The sequence below is a fragment of the Colobus angolensis genome, unplaced genomic scaffold, assembly GCF_000951035.1.
Source record: "Colobus angolensis palliatus isolate OR3802 unplaced genomic scaffold, Cang.pa_1.0 Scaffold404, whole genome shotgun sequence".
Taxonomy (NCBI): domain Eukaryota; kingdom Metazoa; phylum Chordata; class Mammalia; order Primates; family Cercopithecidae; genus Colobus; species Colobus angolensis.
The window spans coordinates 448993-468920 of NW_012117422.1; the positions used below are offsets into that span (position 1 = coordinate 448993).

Consider the following 19928-nt stretch of genomic DNA (forward strand, 5'->3'; position numbering starts at 1 on the left):
GCTAGACTGTGTTTCCCAAAAAAAAAAAAAAAAAGGGCGTCCACATTTACTGAGGCATCATAATTGGCACCAGCACAGAAGCTGACATTAGAGGGTGCCAACACGAAATGTGTTTAGAGACTGAAGGAGGGAGGAGGGCAGGACGATGGTCAAGATTCAGTGTGAGCTGGAGCTCACATGGAACCCCTGAAACTTGCCCAGGCAGGAAGGAGGCGGGTACATAAGTTGCCAGCATAAAAACACAGAACAAAGACTAAACTCTTCTCTTGAACTCTTGTAAAACTAAGTAAGACGATATGTAACAGAACCTAGAACACTATACAAATTCAAGAAGATCAAGTTCGGAAAATATCTCATTTGTAATGAGAGAAGGGGAAGAATATTCAGGTAGGAATAACATGTAAATATTTAAAGGGCTGTAGGAATGAAACATCTCTTCCACATTCCACCAGTCTGAAACTCTCCTCCACTTTGATTCATTTGATTTAGTAAAATCTCATTTCTTAGAAATGTAAACATGCCACATAAGAAGCACTCACCATGCTATGGTGTAGGCTAATGGTTTCCTTCCTACCCCTGAAATTGTCCGTCTGCTGCAGGGGCAGAAGTGAGAGCCTAGGACAGTATTTTTCTGCAGTGATGGTCAAAACAGGTGGCCGCACAGCACAGTGGCAAAGATGTGCCTCTCCCTCTCAGAGCCTGTGTATGTTGGTTCATCCTCCTGAAACGCCAGTCCCACCACTCTTGCCCACCACCTTCTGAGCCTCAGGAGTCTGTCAAAACGTCTTCTCCAGAACGCCTTCCCAGCCTCCTAAGACTGAGTTGGGTGCTTTTTTCAAGTTGCCATGGCACCCTCAGGTTACATCCATCTTGGCATTTATCAACTGTATTAGTAACTGGCTGTTTACTTCTGAGGCTTTCCTTCCGGAATGTGAGGTCTAGCGTCTCCTGTGAACATGTCTGGCACATAGATGTTTAACACGCTTGATGAAGGAAAAGGGGAAAAATGACAGGGAAATTAAGCCAAAACTGACATTTAAAAAAAGTTTGTGGCAAAGAGCTGTTTCATGTGGTAATATCCTGACCTACGGTAATGTTCTATCAGTTGCTTCCTACAAAAGAGGTAAAAATAAAAATGAGACTAATTAGTTACCTCGGATTTAGATTTCCCCATTGTCAGCTATGGTCTGGTTGCTTTCCTGCTCCTGAATTAGATTATAACTTCTTTATTCTTTAAATTTCCTGCTTCTACCCTATCTTTCCTTATTTTCCTTCTGTCAAATTCTGATTTTATGTTTCAAAGAAAAAAATACAATTCATCATTTCTGTTATCAATTTCTTAATTTTATTTTTAATGGCAGCTACTGGACTTGGGTCGAGCTTTCATTCTCTTCCACTTCCATGGATATAACTTATTATCTTACTGTTTCTACACCTTCACTTAAACCTAACATTTCTTTTTATTACTCAGCTTCATTGGGTGTTTAGTCTTATTGAAAATGTTTTCTTCTGGCTGAGTGCGGTGGCTCACGCTTGTAATCCCAGCACTTTGGGAGGCCAAGGCAGGTAGATCACCTGAGGTTGGGAGTTCAAGATCAGCCTGACAAACATGGTGAAACCCCATCTCTATTAAAAATACAAAATTTAGCCTGGCATGGTGTGTGGGCCTGTAATCACAGCTACTTGGGAGGCTGAGGCAGGAGAATTACTTGAACCTGGGAGGCAGAGGTTGCAGTAAGCCAAGATTGCACCACTGCACTCCAGCCTGGGTGACAGAGTGAGACTGTCTCAAAAAATAAATAAATAAAATAAAATAACTCTCAGGCCACTCTTTGTCTTCCAAACTGACCTGCCCCAGCCGAGCACTCTCCTCTCTCCACTCCCAGGTCCCACTTCCTCCGGGCTTTCCTCCTCCACTACCACAGTCATCCTTTGGGTCTTTACTGCCTCTTCTTCCTCCACTCGAACCTTCAATATTGATGGTCCCGAGTATTCTGCCTCCCCTGATGTGGGCCCAGGACTCTCCAGGGCTTGTTTTCACCATGTCAACAGCACACTTTTTTAATTTTTATTGGAACAACGATGTTTACTAACATCTCATGCTGAGCAGCCCTCTTTCGAGAAATCATTTTTCATTTTTACTTATATGAACCCAGTTTCTAATAGACACAGCTAAATCAGGTCGACAGTATGCTAAGAATCGGGAGAGGAAAGTAGAAAATTACACACACACAAGGGAATTCTTTCCCTTCCATTCCAAGCAAAAACTCTGGCCTTGACTTGATGAGTTAAAAGTTTGGAGTTCTTCAAGGTTTCAACTGGTTTACACGGAAGGGGTGTGGAAGGGAGTCTTTGTTTGTAGTCCAGTTTATGGCAAATCACTCTATCTAATTTATCTGTTTCCTGGTTGCTCTGCCCTGCTTCTAGGTGATAGGATTATATTGTATCAAAGGCTACAGGATTAACCTCCAAATCTAGGCAATTTCTGCTTGACTCACATAGGAAGAACCAGTGTTCCATGTAACAAAAATCAATGACTTTGATTGATTAAAAACAATGAGGCCAGGTGCGGTGGCTCATGCCTGTAATCCCACCACTTTGGGAGGCTGAGGTGGGAGAATCACTTGAGCCCTGGAGTTGAAAGCTGCAGTGAGCTGTGATGGCACCACTGCACTCCACCCTGGGAAGCAGAGAGACAGCGATGCTATCTCAAAAATGTGGGGAAGAGGGAATTTATCCTGTTTCAGAACAGGGCCATATTTTGGGTTGAAGAATTCAGCACCTCGGCAGTGTCTCCAGGATCTGGTTCCTTTTCATCTCTTCCCTTTGTCATTCGTAGCTTCGGTTTCATCCTAAGAGTCCCCTCTTTACTATGACTGCCAGCAGCAACTGGAGTCACACAGCTCCCTGTTCATATCCAGTGGGAGACAGAAAAAGCCAACCCTCCAGGTATGTAATTTAAGCTCTTTACTTCTGTGCAGCTCACCCTAGGTCATTTATCCCTCTGTGCCCCACATCCCCTTCTGGGGCTCAAACAGGTGTCACTTAAAGCATGTGGCTGCATAGAAGTGATGGCAGACGCCTGAATTACATAAGGTTTCTGTTTTCTGTTTTGTTTTAAATAAGCAGAGGCTGGCAGGCAATTAACAACTTACTTCAAACCCCAAGGTGACCCTATAGAGTGGCTCTCAATTCATCAGAATCCATACTCGGCTATTCAAACCCACCAAAAAGGCCAAAACCTAAGAAGAAAGCTTCTTTGGTTTCTAAGTGCTTTGACACAGGGAGGCAGCTAAGGTTCCAGCCCTCTGCCTCCTTCCCTCGCTCGAGGGAAATGCGAGCTTTTGGGAGAGGAAGCCCATTTGAAGACCAGCAGCTAGAGCAAGCATTCTTGACAAGGTTCTGGGGACAGAATTCAGGAGTGAGCGACATTCGGATGAGGGGAAATCATCTTTATTTCTGCTAAAATCTAACTGAAAGCTAGCATTTTCTTTATTTATAAACATAGATAACAAACCATCTGTAACTCTGTAACCAGCGGCAACCACATTACAGTTATTGCAAATACTGCAAAATACTGATAAAGGATTAGGCCCACCACTGAATCCTGCTTCTAATGTTAACTACACAAGTATTACCATGTCACAAATACGTTAAGTATTTTAAATACTTTGATACAGTGTTTCAGTATACTTGATTTTCTTTAATCCTATTTACTTCTGCACTTAACACTATTCTGAGAAGCAGCCCACAGGTTAAATCAGACTGCAAAAGGAGTCTCAACTGCCAGGCTTAGTCTATTTGCATATGTATATGATATATTTGGATTCACCTCTATTATTTTATTGTGTTCTTATTTATTCTCTTTTTCTAAGCTTCTTTATACTTTTTTCCTCTCCTTTCTGCCTTTGAATATATAGACCACATTTCACTTCCCCCTTTTCCTCATCTATATATTCAAGTTCTATTTTTTTAGTGGCTACCCTTAAAATGTTAACATGCATACCTGATAAAAGGTCTACAATTAATCAGTACCTCTATTCTCCTGAATACCTCAAGGCTCTTAAATATTAGTTTCCTAGGGCTGCCAGAACGAAGGAACGAAGTACTACAAACATGGTGGCTTAAACAACAGAAATGTATTCTCCCACAATTCTGAAAGCCAGAAGTCCAAAATCAAGTCGTGGGCAGGGCCACTGTCCCTATCTCTAGCTTTATCTAGTTATTTCTTTATATAGATATGTAGATACAAAAGAATTTATTCTAAGGAACTGGCTCAGGCAGTTACGGAGACAGACAAATCCCAGGGTCTGCAGGGTGAGCTGGCAGGCTGGAGACAGAGCAGAGCAGATGGAGTTCCAGGCCAAAGACCAGCAGGCTCAGCACCCAGAAGAGCCAAAGGTTTCAGTCAGGCAGTCAGGCAGGAGGAATCCTCTTTTACTCTAGGGAAAGTCACTTTTTTGTTCTACTCAGGCCATCAATGGCATGGATAAGGCCCACCCACATTCCGGAGAGCAATCTGCTTTATTCAGTCTACGCATTCAAACGGTAACCCTGACCGAAACCTAAGAATTCTCTCAGGATACTGTCTGACCAAGTATGTGGGCACCTGAGGCCCAGTCAAGGTGACACACAGAATTAACCATCACAGTCCTCCTCACAGCTCACTTTTTCCTTCTGTGTTCCATTTCCCTCCTCCTTATTCTACATCCTTTAGAAATTCTTTCAATGAGCATCTGTTAGGTAAACTTGTATTTTTACATCTGAAAACATCTTTCTTTTGTTCTCATTCTTGAGTGACAGGTTAATTAAGTAAAAAATTCTAGACTGTTAATTTTCTCTCTGCACTTCAGGGCTGTTAATCCACTGTCTTTTTTTTTTTTTTTTGAGATAGGGTCTCACTCTGTCGCCCAGGGTGGAGTGCAGTGGCACAATCAGAGCTCACTGCTCAACTTCCCGGGCTCAAGTAATCCTCCCACCTCAGCATCCTGAGTAGCTAGGACTACAGGCACGCACCACCATGCCTGGCTAATTTTTGCATTTACCCCAACATGGGGTCTCACTATGTTGCCCAAGTTGGTCTCAAACTCCTGAACTCAAACAATCTGCCCACCTCAACCTCCCAAAGTGCCGGGATTACAGACGTGAGCCACCAAACCTGGCCAATTCTAGTACTTTTAAAAAGTAAACTAAATGGGTTTCTTGTTTTTCTCCTAAATGACAATTTGTAATTCTTCAGTTATATCCTAAAGAAACAAATTCTCACAACAAATTATCACCTTTTTGTATAGGATTTTTAAGAAGGTGACAGCAAAATGTCTTCTGGACACCTAAATGCTGGATGCCGCAGTCAACGTGGCAGGAATGTTCCAACAGTGGAACTGCCAGTGAACGCGCTTGTCAGCAGCCGTCCGTCATCGTTTGTCTGCTGAACTTAGTTACTGTACATCTCAAATGGATTTTCATTATTTTTTACATCCTTAGAATGCAAATACATCTGCTGGATGTTCTCCATGACATAATAAAAAGCATCTTAAGGATAAGTTTAAATGACGGCTAATACAAATCACTTCGCATGAAAAGTCAACTTCAATAATAATAATAATTTCTATTACGAATGATGTAACAGATACTTGATGCAAGAGAGACGCTACAGATCTATGTAACTGAAAATTAGAGCTCAGTCCTCATACAAAGTTGGAGTCAAAGTGCAATATAAGTGTTAATTATTTATCCACATCACTCTTCGCTCCACAAAGGAATTAGAGTACTGAGTACAACTCTTCCCGAGGCTCTCTGTTCTCTTGGCTCCTATCCATCATGTCTTCCTCCCACCTCTCTAACTATTCTTCGTCATTTTCCACTGCTAGACCCTCGCTGGGGTCTGTCCTAGGCCCTCTTTTCTCAGTGAGCAGTATCCTCCACTCCCCTGCCTTCAACTACCAACTATGTGTACATCATAATCGAAATCTGAATCTCTCTCCTGAGCTTTTCTGTTTAATATTCACCTGCCTGCTAGAGATTTCTCCATGAATACCGAGCACTCCAAACTTACTAGCTTCCTCTCACATGTGATCCCTTTCCAGTGTAGAGTTCTGGCTAACAGCATCATCTACTGAAACACAAAGGACTAAATTTCCTGTTGGAAGCCAAGTGGCCATTTGGAGACTCAACTTCCCACTGCTACTGCCACACACAGGGACACAAGGACACCACCCTTGATCCAGAGCAGCGCCTGAAGGCATTATTAACTCTTGGGCAGAAAAGAATGTGGGAGCAAGCCTGTTTTATCTCCTCACTTCTTTCTTCTAGTATTTCCAGTACTAATGACTCTGACGCAATGACAGTAATGACAAAGACTGGGCTATGTGGACCATAATTTAAAATGTAATGACAGGTCAGGAGTCATGCAGCTCACACTAACAGGGAAGAAGCCGTCTGTCCAGAGGTTGACTAACCAGCGACCAAAGGACTTTAAGCTAAATTGGTGAGGAGGGCGGGAGGAAGGGAACACGAGGGAAATCATAAAATCAGTCCCTATGGAGGATTATAGAAAAAAAAAAAAGACTGAAAGAGATTACTCGCATGAGAAAATGAGGTTTAAAGTGTTCATAATCTGAGACATCCATAAACCAATAAATATGAGTAATAAGAAAAAATCTTAACGTTTACCTTAAATATAGAAAATAATCAGTGAGACTTGTTGAGGCAGGTCTCAAGATTGGCCTATAATGATGGAAAGCTACTATTATTCAGAGGGAAAAAAAGTATTTTATGTCAAGATAACGTATGTCCTTCAAGGAATCCCAAGTAAACAGAAGCACTCAAGAACACCTCTGAGAGGCAGCAAGGAAAATAAGACTTCGATGCAAGAGTATGCCGAGATCAACTGGCCAAATGGAGTAAAGATAAAAGTTTTTAACAGATCACAAAACTGGCAGACAGGATACGGCACCGACAGGTATTCCAACCACCTACAGAGCTGTGGAAGAGATCTCACCCCTCAGCTTCCATTCACTTCACCTCCCACAGGACAATGGCCAGGTATGACCCCGTGAACAGCTGCCCGAGCCCAACTCAGGCCCCGAACAGAAGTGACAAGTCACGTGGAAGAAAGCAACGTATCATTTCAGAGTTTACAAAATCCTGGGCAAACAAAGCTGGGTAACAAATCATCTTGATTAGAAAGAAAATGACACGTTACACAAAGAAAGCAGCAAGAACACACAAGACAAATTAAGCTTTGAGGAGGACTCAACAAAACCTGAAAAGGCAAACACAAGATGATGCTACAGGCTTACACAACTTCTCTTTAAAAAGCCCAGAAAGTTGAAGGTTGCCAGTAATGACAGGAACAAGCAAAGCTGCTTCTCACAAAAATTTTATTTATTTATTTTAAAAGTATATTCAGAGCAAGAAAAGTTGAAAAGAAATAGGTCTACTGCCCAGGGCCAAAGAAATGATGGATGGAAACATTTCTCAAGACTCTTTTTGTTTTTGCTTTCTCTACCACGGAGAATAACCTGAGAACTGCAACAAGCGCGGCTACATGACACTGAAAATGAGTGCAGAGATTGTAAAAAAGCAAATACAGTCTTTTTTTTTTTTTTTTTTGAGACGGAGTCTCACTCTGTCGCTAGGCTGGAGTGCTGTGGCATGATCTCGGCTCACTGCAATCTCTGCCTCCCGGGTTTAAGCGATTCTCCTGCCTCAGCCTCCCAAGTAGCTGGGACTACAGGCGTGCAACACCACGTCCAGCTAATTTTTGTATTTTTAGTAAAGATGGGGTTTCATCTTGACCTCGTGATCCGCCCGCCTCGGCCTCCCAAAGTGTTGGGATTACAGGGGTGAGTTACCACGCCCCGCCAGCAAATACATTCTTAGAATAGGTTTTTCTGTTACCTATTTTTACTTCATCTCAGTAGAACAGCTGTTTGTATCTTACGCATCCATGCTGGTTTCTTCAATTAATCACTCATATTCTTTCTTGAGATGATTTGTAATGACCCAGCTTTCTTTGTCCTAGGATTTGCAAACTTAAAAAATGACACAGTTGCTTTCTTCCAAATTTCTAGTCACTTTGCATTATATCACCAAATGCAAAGAATTTTGCATGTCACCCTCCTCGCCAGGGACAGATGCAGATGGCCACTTAACTTTTCAGACAACGCACATTCCTTTGGCATCCTCCCTGCCCCTCTAACCTCTCCGATACCCAGCGGTCCCCGCACCCTCTACTGAAAAGACTACTCTTTCCCTCTGTTGAATTGTCTGGGCGCCCTTGTCAAAATTCAAGTGACAAAAGCGTTTATTTCTGGTTCTCAGTTCTACTTCACCCATCTACCATGTCTCTACCAGTACCACACTGCCTTGTGGTAAGTTTTCAAACTGAAAAATGTGAATTTTCTTCATTATTTATTTTCAAGACTGTTTTGACTACTGTGAGTCCCTTTTACTTCCATACGAATTTCTAGTATTTTCATAGGATGGTCTAAATGTGTAGGTCAGTTTGGAAGGGCAAAGGTATCTTAACAAAACAAGTCTTTGGACCTATGAAAATGAAAAGTCTGTTTATATACATCTTTAATTTCTTGCAACAGTGCTTTGCAGTTTTCAGTGCCAACACTACTTGAAATGGTATTGTGAAATTTTTATTTTCTAATTGTTTGTTACTGGCATATAGAACCACAATTGACTTTTTAAATTTTTGTTTTATTGATCTTTTCTCTATGGGCGTTCCTAAATGTACTTGAGCTTTACAAAAATTACTCTGCTGGTTACTGGTAATAAGAAATAAATTTTGGTCAGGAACAGTGGCTCACACCTGTAATTCCAGCACTTTGGGTGGCCGAGGTGGGCAGATCTCATGAGGCCAGGAGTTTGAGACCAACCTGGCCAACATAGTGAAAACCCCTCTACTTAAAACACAAAAATTAGCCAGGCCCCGAGATCGAGCCACTGCACTCCAGCCTGGGCAACAGAGTGAGGTTCTGTCTCCCAAAAAAAAAAAAAAAAAAAAAAAAAAAAAAAAAAAAAAAAAAAAGGGTTTGTTTTTTTTTTTTCTCTTTGAGAAGGAGTCTCACTCTGAGCCACCATGCCTGGCCAGAAGTAAGTTAAGTTTTACTGGCATTTAATTAAGGATTAACACTGGCTGCTTTTCTCAACCTGAATGTCAGATGACGTGTGTGTGTGTGTGTGTGTGTGTGTGTGTCTGTCTGTCTGTCTGACTCATGTGGTATACCAGTTGTCCTGAATAAAGAGAGAGATTTCTGAAATGCAAAAGGGATGGTACTGATTCTCTCATTCATCCATTTGTTTTCAGATAATACTGCCAACAGTATACTAGCCATATACTACTCGGTTACAGGATTTACAGACGAAATGATCCACTTTTTACTAAACTGTCCCTCATCAAATGGACAAATTCCTTTTTTAAAAACCCCAGCAAAAAGAAACTGGCAGAGCAGATACTTCTCTCTTTTTAGCTAATATAAAGGGTTAAAACCATCACTGGCGTGGTGCTCATGGCTGTAATCCCAGCACTTTGGGAGGCTGAGGTGGGTGGATCACGAGGTCAGGAGTTCAAGACCAGCCTGGCCAACATGGTGAAACCCCATCTCTACTAAAAATACAAAAATTAGCCGAGTGTGGTGGTGTGCACCTTTAATCCCAGCTACTCAGGAGAGTGAGGCAGGAGAATTGCTTGAACACGGGAGGCAGAGGTTGCAGTAAACTGAGATGGTGCCACCATACTCTGGCCTGGGCAACAGAGCGAAACTGGGTCTTAAAACAAAACAAAACAAAAAAACAAACCATCACCACCAATCAGATTTGGAAAAGAAAGTCAAAAACCTAGAAAATAACATAAAGACTATTAGAAATATAGATTTATTCCAGCTGTTACTATTAGCCTAAGTATTGAGTCTTAAGATAGTAGCTGTGTTAAAAAAAAATTAATAGTGTATGTATGACATTTATGAGTTTAATGCATACCCTGGGGCTATATGTACATGGGCAACAGAGAAAAATCTGTGTCCTGTTACTACAGAGAATGGGCTAGAAGGGAGCCACAGTCCAGATGAGACCAGAGGAGGCTGCAACAGGTGTGGAGAGAAACAGACCACATTTTAGAGATATTTAGGAGTTTGGATCAATAGAACCCAGTAATTATTCAGATATGGGAGTAGGGGGTCTAAAGAGGGAGATTCCTCGGTTTCTGGCAAAACACACTGGGTAGAGGTGGTATTACTGACAGACAGCAAACAATAGAGGAGGAACAGATTAGGAAATATGAACTATGTTGGACATGTTGGGCTTGAAAGACAACTCAGAGAAAGAGGACAATTCTTCCTCTCTTAAGAGTGTCTTATGGACACTCAAATATATTCCCAATAAAATGTGTATATATGTGTACAAAAGACACATACAATGCTCATGACTGGACTGCATTGTTTTTAACCACCAAAAAGCAGGAAACCCACAGGCCCATGGACAACAGAATGCATAACTATTACATATTCATAAAGCAGATCACCAACAAAACCACTGCTACATGCAATAACATGAATTTATGTCACTAACATGATGTGAGCAAAAGACACGAGTCACAAGAAGGCATACCATGACTCCATGTATATTGTGATATAATAAGAAATACATATTTAGTCTTCATCCCTGGTTTCTGTCATAGAGTTCCTAACACGTTAGGAATTTCCTGAGCGACAGGGGTGAGAGGAGCATGTTTTGTTATTCATAATAAGCCCCTTTCAACCATACCAGAGACTGTGCTAATAAGGTGACTCTTGGAAGATGGGGTCTGGTTGCCAGAGGAACCAGTCGTGTGATTAGAGGGCTGAAACTTTCAGCCCAACTCCCAGCCCCTCAAACTTCTGGGGAGGGGCAAGGGGCTAAAGGTTGAGCTAATCCAATGGCCAATGACTAAATCAATCACGGCTGTGTAGGGGTGGGCACAGCGGCTCATGCCTGTAATCCCAGCACTTTGGGGGGCTGAGGTGGGAGGATCACCCGACCTCAGGAGTTTGAGACCAGCCTGGACAACATGGTGAAACCCCATCTCTACTAAAAATACAAAAACTGTCTGGGCATGGTGGTGCATGCCTGTAATTCCAGCTACTAGGGAGGCTGAGGCAGAAAACTGCTGGAACCTGGGAGGTGGAGGCTGCAGTGAGCTAAGACCACACCACTGCGCTCCAGCCTGGGTGACAGAGCGAAACTCAGTCTCAAAAAAAATCATGTCTGTGTAATGGAGCCTCCCTAAAAACTTTAAACAACAGGGTTCAGGGTAGCTTTGGGCTGGGCATGTGCCAAGAGGATTATTACACCACCCCAATACAGCGACCGAAGCTCCTGGTCATGCGACCCTTCCAGACCTTACCCTATGCACCTCTCCATCTGGCTCTTAATTTGTATCTCACATAACACCCTTTATAATAACGAGGGATAGTAAGTAAAGTGTTTTCCTGAGTTCTATGAACTGTTATATAGCAAATTATCAAACTAAGTAGGGAGTTACGGGAACCTCCTGAATTGCAGCCAAGTCAGATAGACGTGTGGGGACCCTCTGACCTACTACCTACAATGGGTGTCTGAAGTAGGCGGCAGTTTTGTGGGACTAGGCCCTTTGGCCCTTTACCTGTGGGGTCTGTGCTAACTTCACCAGGTAGTTAGTGTCAGAATTGAGTTAAACAGTAGGACATCCAATTGATATTGAAAACCCACACATTTGGTGTCAGGAGTGTTGTAGGTAAAAAGTTGTCCTTCACACATAAGTTAAGAAACAGGGGCCGGGCGCGGTGGCTCAAGCCTGTAATCCCAGCACTTTGGGAGGCCGAGATGGGCGGATCACGAGGTCAGGAGATCGAGACCATCCTGGCTAACAAGGTGAAACCCCGTCTCTACTAAAAAATACAAAAAACTAGCCGGGCGAGGTGGCGGGCGCCTGTAGTCCCAGCTACTCTGGAGGCTGAGGCAGGAGAATGGCGTAAACTCGGGAGGCGGAGCTTGCAGTGAGCTGAGATCCCGCCACTGCACTCCAGCCCGGGTGACAGAGCGAGACTCCGTCTCAAAAAAAAAAAAAAAAAGAAACAGGTGTAAACTACAGTGTCAAAGTGAGGACAGCAGTTACTGCTGGGGAGTGAGGAGGGAAGGAGCAGTGACTGGAAGGGACCTGAGGGGGTCTGCAAAGCTGGCCAAGCTCCAGTTCTCCACTAGGTTCATGGTTATGTCAGGGTGTTCACTCTGTGGGAAGTGGTCAGGCTGCAGAGTTACAGTTGTGTATTTTTCAGTGTATGTTACAGATAATAAAAATGTTTGCTAATTTTTAAAAATCTGGTCACTTTATTCCCCAGGTTAAAATCCTTCAACAGTATGCTAACACATGCTACAACACAGATGAACCTGAGGACATATGCTAAGTGAAATAATCCGGTTACAAATGGGCAAATACTGGATGATTCCACTTTTATGAGGAACCTAACCTAGTCAAATTCATAGAGACAGAAAGTAGAGCAGTGTTGGCAGGGGCTGGGGCAGAGGGGGTAATGGAGTCTTGTGGTTTAATGGTTATATTTTTATTTTTCGTTTTCGAGATGGAGTCTCGCTCTGTCACCCAAGTTGGAGTGTAGTAGCGTGATCTCAGTTCACTGCAACCTCTGCCTCCTGGGTTCAAGCGAGTCTCCTGCCTCAGCCTCCTGAGTAGCTGAGACTACAGGTACATACCACCACGCCTGGCTAAGGCCAATTTTTGTATTTTTAGTGGAGATGGGGGTTTCACCATGTTGGCCAGGCTAGTCTTGAACTCATGACCTCAAGTGATCTGCCCACCTCAGCCTCCCAAAGTGCTGGGATTACAGGTGTGAGCCACTGTACCCGGCTGGTATAATGGGTATAGAGTTTCCATTTTGCAAGACAAAGAGTCCTGTAGATTGGTCACACAACAGTGTAAATGTACTTAACACTACTTAACAGTTAGATGGTCGATTTTATACATATTTTACCACAATTAAAAAATTTTAAAACAACAACAAAATATCTCCAATAGTTTTCCATTCCTCTTATATAAAGTCCAAAATCCTAGCAAGGCCTGGAAAACACTGACTTTTTCACCTCTACTGTGCCCCACTCTCCCCCTTACTCTCTACTTCCTTTCAAATTCCACAAGTACATCACGGTTTTTGCACCTTTTAGTCTTCGTGTGTACTTCCTTGGATCGAAACATCTTCCTTTCTGCCCCCTCTCAGTGTAATATCTGCTCATGTTGCAGTCTCAGCTTAAACATCATTTCTTCAGGGATGCCTTGTCCACCCTAGGCTGAGTCTCTTCTGCCATTTTTGCTCTCAGCATCCCAATGCTTTCCCAAGACTATGATTACATAATTCTGTGTTGACCTGTGTAACGGTCTGCTCTCCCCAGCTAGGACACAAGAGCGGACTCCTTTTACTTCCCCCCACCAGACAGCAAGAGCATGCAGGAACTTCTTGTCCTGCCTGGTACTCAGTAGGTGCTTAATAATTATTTGATGAATGAATACTTGAGGCGATTGTCCCACAGGAATTTAGGATTTTTCTGATCCAGATGAACTAGTCTGCTGATAACATGCAAATGAGAAGCTGCACCATTGACCTTTAAGGAGTCATAGAAAAGAAACGTGGGAAAACTAACCTGTGTACAGGTGTACAGAGCACTCTGATATGAAACAGTGAAGGTGAGCCGTGAAAACAACTGACCCGTTAGGGTCCCACTAAGCCTTGGCAAAGTTTCACACATGATTATTGAAGGAACAATCTGCAGACAGCGTGAAGAGAAAGCTGTAATGGTGGGCTGCCAGCACAGGCCTGCTACGTGAGGCAGGCAGAATGATGGCTCCCTCAAAGATGACCATTTCCCAATCCCCAGGACCTGTCAGTGAATACATCACGTTACAGGGCAAGGGGGAGTTTAGGTTACAGATGAAACAAGGTTGATAATCGGCTGACTTTACAATAAACAGATTCTCCTGGACTATCTGGGTGGGCCCAATGTAATCACAAGGACCTTTTAAATGTGGATGACAGAAGGAGAAAGTCAAAGTCAGAGATTTGAAGATGGGGGAAGGGGCCATGGACTAGGGAACATAGGCAGCTTCTACAAGCTGAAAAAGGCAAGGAAATGATTCCCCTGGGGAGCTCCAAAGCCACGCAGTCTTGCCAACACCTTGGTCTCACTCAGGTCAGTGAAACTCATTTCAGAATTCTGACCTCCAGAATTGAAAGAGAAGTAAATTTGTGTTGTTGTAAGCCACCTAGTTCATGGTAGTTTGTTGCTGTGGCAATAAGAAACTAACACACCAAGGCTAAGCCAGAAAGATTCGCTTCTTTTCCTTCCGTGCAGTGGCTTCCGGCCTAGCCAATCAGGGACAAAGTACATAAAGTATCTTTGTTTTTTTCACCAGAGCATCTGATCATGTCTTTGATGATATCATAAGCTGAAGAAACACATGCTAAATGCAAAGTCAATAAAGTGAATTAGAAAGCTCTGTGAAAGGGGCCATCCCTGAAGAGTGCTGATGAACGGAATAACACCAACCATCCCAGATTTCTAGCAGCACACTACCAAGGCCTGTTCATTCGCTTGCCAGTACTTCCATCTATAACTTAGAGTAGGGATTCTTCACTTGGGGCTTCAAGAGGTAACTGGCCTCCTAAACTTTACTAAGAGTGTTGTGTATATCTCCATAAATATATAGTTTTCTGGAGAAAAGTCCACAGCGTTCATCACTTATTAAAGGGGATCTACAAAGCAAAAGGCTAAGAACCACTAACTCACATGAAGATACAGAAAGCTATGTTCATGCATTCACGAGTGACACAAGCTGCTAGAAAGAGTGAAGACTGTGGGTGACACATCAGGATTCAGAAAGTATCCTGAAAGGCTGAAGGAAATGGCTGATGGCTCAGGAGCAGCCTCTGTGAATAACACTGAAAGTTTAATCAACAGTAAGCTCAGGATGAGTCCATGATCAGGAAAACCAAAACAACTGACGTGACTTCAGGCACGTCCAGAGGATGAAGAAGGAGCTCTACTCTCTCCTGTGCTGGCAAAGCTAACCCTGCACGCCTGTGTTCAACGCTGGGATTCTCTTTTTATTAGTTTCCTGTGGCTGCCACAAGACATCACAAACCTGGTGGCTTAAAACAACACAGTCTCACAGTTCTGGGGCCCCAAAGTCTGGTGTTAGCAAGGCTGGCTCCTTCTGGAGGCTCAAGGGAAAAACCGCCTCCAGCCCCTCTCCCAGTGTCTGACGGCTGCCAGCCATGCCTTGCACCCGCTGGTTTGTGGCAAAATGATGCCATCTCTGTAACTTCCTTCCCATGGCTGCCTTCTCTGTGTGTCTTTCTGTATCTTTTCCTCTTCTTATAAGGACACCTAGTCTTTGGATTTAGGGCCCACACTAAACCAGTATGATTTTATCCTAATCCTCAACTAATTACACCTGCAGAGATCCTATTTCCAAATAAAGGCATATTCTGAAGTTCTAGAGGGACATGAATTTTTATGGACACTATTTAACTCATCTCTTAGTCCTTTCGGGCTGCTGTAACAAAATACCTTAGACTGGGTAATTTATAAACAGCATAAATCTGTCTCACATAGTTCTGTAGGCTGGGAAGTCCAAGATCAAGGCACCAGCTGATGTGGCATCAGGGCCTTTTGTTTGCTTCATCAATGGAGACTTCTTTGTGTCCTCACATGGCAGAAAAGGGCAAACATGCTTTCCCCTCCCCCAGTCTCTCTTTTTTTTTTTTTTTTTAGGCAGAGTCTCACTCTGTCACCCAGGATGGAGTGTAATGGTGCAATCTCGGCTCACTGCAACCTCTGCCTCCCAGGTTTAAGTGATTCTCCTGCCTCAGCCTCCTGAGTAGCTGGGACTTCAGGCACATGCCACCATGCCTGGATAATTTTTGTACTTTTTTTTTTTTTTAGTAGAGATGGGGTTTCACCATGTTGGCCAGGATGGTCTCAATCTCGTGACGTCGTGATCCGCCTGCCTTAGCCTCCCAAAGTGCTAGGATCACAGGTGTGAGCCACCGCGCCCAGCCCCCAAGAGCCTCTTTTATAAGGGCACTAATCCCATTCATGAGAGCTCTGCCCTCACAGACTAATCACCCCCAAAGGGCCTACCTCTTAACACTATCACATTGGAAATGGAACTTCAACATATGAATTCGGGGGGACACCAACATTCAGACTACAGTGCCCACTACACCCTTTAAGTGGAATATTAATAGACAAATGCACTCTGAGGTTTAAGATAACATATTCCCAAGAATGGTCAAAATAAATAGGGATATAAAGCCTAAAGGTTAGAGGACTTGAGTCAGACAAGGAAACTGTCTATAAATATCTGAACCATTTTTTTCCAGATGAAAACGACTTTCTAACACTCGGTTTGCCAGAGATGAACGTGGCATATTTCTGTCACCACATTTGTTCAATCTTAAGCTGTACAAGTATCTGACTGGGATGCTGAAGCCTCAGAGGGGGGACTTGACTTGTTGATTACTAATGGCCATTACATTCTAAGATTCTCAATCTGTCCCGTTAACTGGCCATTTTACAGAACCAAAGAATTTTTGTAAATTTCCACTAATATAGCACACACTGTGGGATGCCAGCCAGAGGGTACACACTGTAAAGAAAACTTAGAAGCCCTGGGAACTGAAAGAATATCAGAATGGTTTCAGCAGGTGAGCAAGGGAGAAATGACCTGGGGGTGGGGAGGAGCAAGGGGCCGGAGCTAGACCAAGTAGTGAACACCTCATACTGCACAGAGACTGCCGATGTCCATTCTAAGGATGACGACGAGCCACTGCAGGGGTTTAAGCAAGGAGTAACACGACTGGGTGAACCTTTAAGATTATTTTGGCTACCATAGAAGAAAAGATTGATAGAAGTTATGCAAAAAGGCAGAGAGACCAAGAAAAAGACGGTAGGAAATGACAGTTGCCTGAACTACTGCAGCAGCCATGAAAATGTCAAACAACAGATACATATGACCCATTCTAGAGGTGAATCATGGAGATGGATTAGATGTGGAATGTGAGCCAAAGAAGCAAGGATAGTCCTAAATTTCTGTAAATAACAAGGGTGGACGGCGATGTCATTTATTAAGACAGGAAAGACTGGAGAGCACTGGTAGCAGATGGGGAGGTGAAAACATGAATCAAAGCTCCATGTGGAGCTTGTCAATTTGGAGATGTCTTTGTGACACTGAAGTAAAGATACCAATAGGCAGCCAACTGCATGAACTCAGAGAGGCCTAGGCTAAAAATAAAGATATGAGGAGGTAACAGGAGGCACGTGGAGAGAAAACAATTCCGTCTCAGTGTTGTCTTATTTCATTACAAGAAAATATTTTTGGATTACTGGACACTGTTAAGTGCCCATTTGGTTTTTCTTGAAATGTCTGATCTCAAACCTAACACTTTCCCCAGCAACATTCAGCTGCTGGTTGAGCTTCAGGAAGCATGAGAAAGACCAACAAACGGCACATGAGAAAGACAAACGGTACATGAGAAAGACGAATGGCACATAGTTCATCCAGAATGGAAATTTTGTGTTTACAAAAGCTTCTGTAACTACAAAATTACTTTTGGAAGACAGATGAAAAAGAGGTGATTTCATGGAATTACATCAAAAAACAAGAGAAGCCAGGAGGGGGCTGAAAGATAACTCACTCCATCCAATGGAGACAAAGGACACGATCACACTGAGCTCACTTCCATTACTGCTGAGAGCTTGTCACAACGGATTGGGGAAGGAGGGAACTGCCAGAGATAAAGGAAACACTATGAGACAGGCATTGTGGGACCTATTATAATAAATTCTTTTATGTCCATGGATTTAAGCCTATTTATGGAATAAAATCAATTTAACAGTAGCTTTCCCTGATTTCACAGTCTCCTGAAATATTGTTTAGTTTGTGCACAATCTCAAATTCCACAGCATGTCACTAGAGTTGGAGAAGATGCTGGGAAAATAACAAGCTTCTCAAATGAGAAAAAACAAAACCGGGGAGCAGATTCACTTGCAGTGAGCAAAGGGAAAAGAGTGGGAATCTTACTGTATTCATCTATGAAAAAAGCAAATTCATCCAATGGCTTGCAATGACACATACCTGCCCCAGTCACCCTACCTGTCCCTAGTCCCCAGAGGCAACCACTTTCAACAGTTTTTAGTTCTTCTGGTGGCCTACTCCACCGTTCCAAACAGGTCTCTAGTCATCATTTCTTGGTTTGTCTACTTTGGACATCGTGTGCAGATAATATGATGTCACAAATCAGGATTGTGTGTTTACTCACTCTTCATCTCCCCTTCCTCCCGATTTTATTGTTATTTTTATTTTCCTCTGTGTTCGAACCTTTCTAGCTTCTGCATCTAGAAACTATCTCTTGAATCCCCATCCTGTGAGATGAATAAACTGACTCCCTCACCCTCCCTAACTTTTCTCTCTTCCATTTCTCCACCTTTGTCATCTGTGTTTATAGAGTCTCAAGGTTTCTGCTCTGTAACTAGAATTAAGTCTTCCATGCTTTAACTACAGATTAGTTCTAAACAGTGAAAAACCACAAAACCAGTAAGAGCGTTAACATCACCAGCATATAAATATTACACTAAAAGCCGAGTCCTGTACTAGGATTCCACTTGTCTAGGATTCAAACTGCTCAAAATCATGACATACTTTAGCTTGCTTTATATTGGGACCAAGTTGTCTTAGTCCTAGAGTTCCTCTTTTCTTACTAGAGGAAAAACATGCCTTTTTCAACATTTTCCTAGTACCTTCCAGTTCCTTAATAATCCTAACCAATGCATGGAACTCACTCTGTTCTTGGAGCTACAGAATGAATTTTTAAAAAAACACACCAAAAAAACCTTGCAAAGACTTACTTGTTCCTCATTATCCCCTTCAAAAGGTATGACTTTTCCCCGTCCTTTCATGAAAAATTTTCCCCTTTCATAGTAAAAATTAACAATAATTTTTAAGAGAAATGTCACCCATTATCTAATTGATTTAACACAACTACTTTTATGTCTGCATACTACTTGGACTCCTTATCCACTGTAAATAAATTTAACACAATCATAGTTCACAACGATCCCCTTTTATGGCTGTGCAACACTCCACTGAGTGGATACATCATAATTTATTAAACCCACTTGGGAAGCTATACAAAGTAGTAGTTAAAGTACAGTCATGAGGCCGGGCGCAGTGGCTCACGTCTGTAATCCCAACACTTTGGGAGGCCAAGGCGGGCAGATCACAAGGTCAGGAGATCGAGACCATCCTGGCAAACACGGTGAAACCCCATCTCTACTAAAAATACAAAAAATTAGCCAGGTGTGTCGGCACATGCCTGTAATCCCAGCTACTCGGGAGGCTGAGGCAGGAGAACTGCTTGAACCCGGGAGGCGGAGGTTGCAGTGAGCCGAGATCAAGCCACCGCATTCCAGCCTGGGCGACAGAGTAAGACTCCGTCTCAAAAAAAAAGAACTATGTAAAGAAAGAGTTCACAAACACAGAAAAAAATAAGTTTCCTTGCTTTATAGTTTCTCTCTCTTTTAACAAAATTTTCATTGCCTTGCTTAAGCAGGTATCTTATTCACAACTGCCTCTGAATAACTTTCAATTATTGTCCAAATTCAAATCTAAAATTTTTATCAAATTCAAATCTAAATTTTTGTCAACGATAAAAATGTTACATATTGCAGGCTTTATAAAATTGTTCAATCGAAAAGATAATATCACAAACATTAAACACTGTCACGCTAATAACGTTTAATGTCTTCACTGCTGCACAATATGTGCATATATGTGTACACAAACGCACACCCTCTGATAAGGTTTGGCTCTGTGTCCCCACCCAAATCTC

General features: G+C 42.7%; 1 protein-coding gene across 1 annotated transcript in view; it reads right to left on the reverse strand.

The window, feature by feature from the left end:
* Positions 1 to 19704, reverse strand: part of RNF130 (ring finger protein 130) — a 110536-nt gene extending 90832 nt beyond the window's left edge. The window contains exon 1 of the mRNA XM_011955969.1: positions 19637 to 19704. The gene's annotated coding sequence lies outside the window, so the exon portion shown is untranslated. The remainder of the gene's footprint in view (positions 1 to 19636) is intronic.
* Between the last annotated feature and the right edge of the window lie 224 nt (positions 19705 to 19928).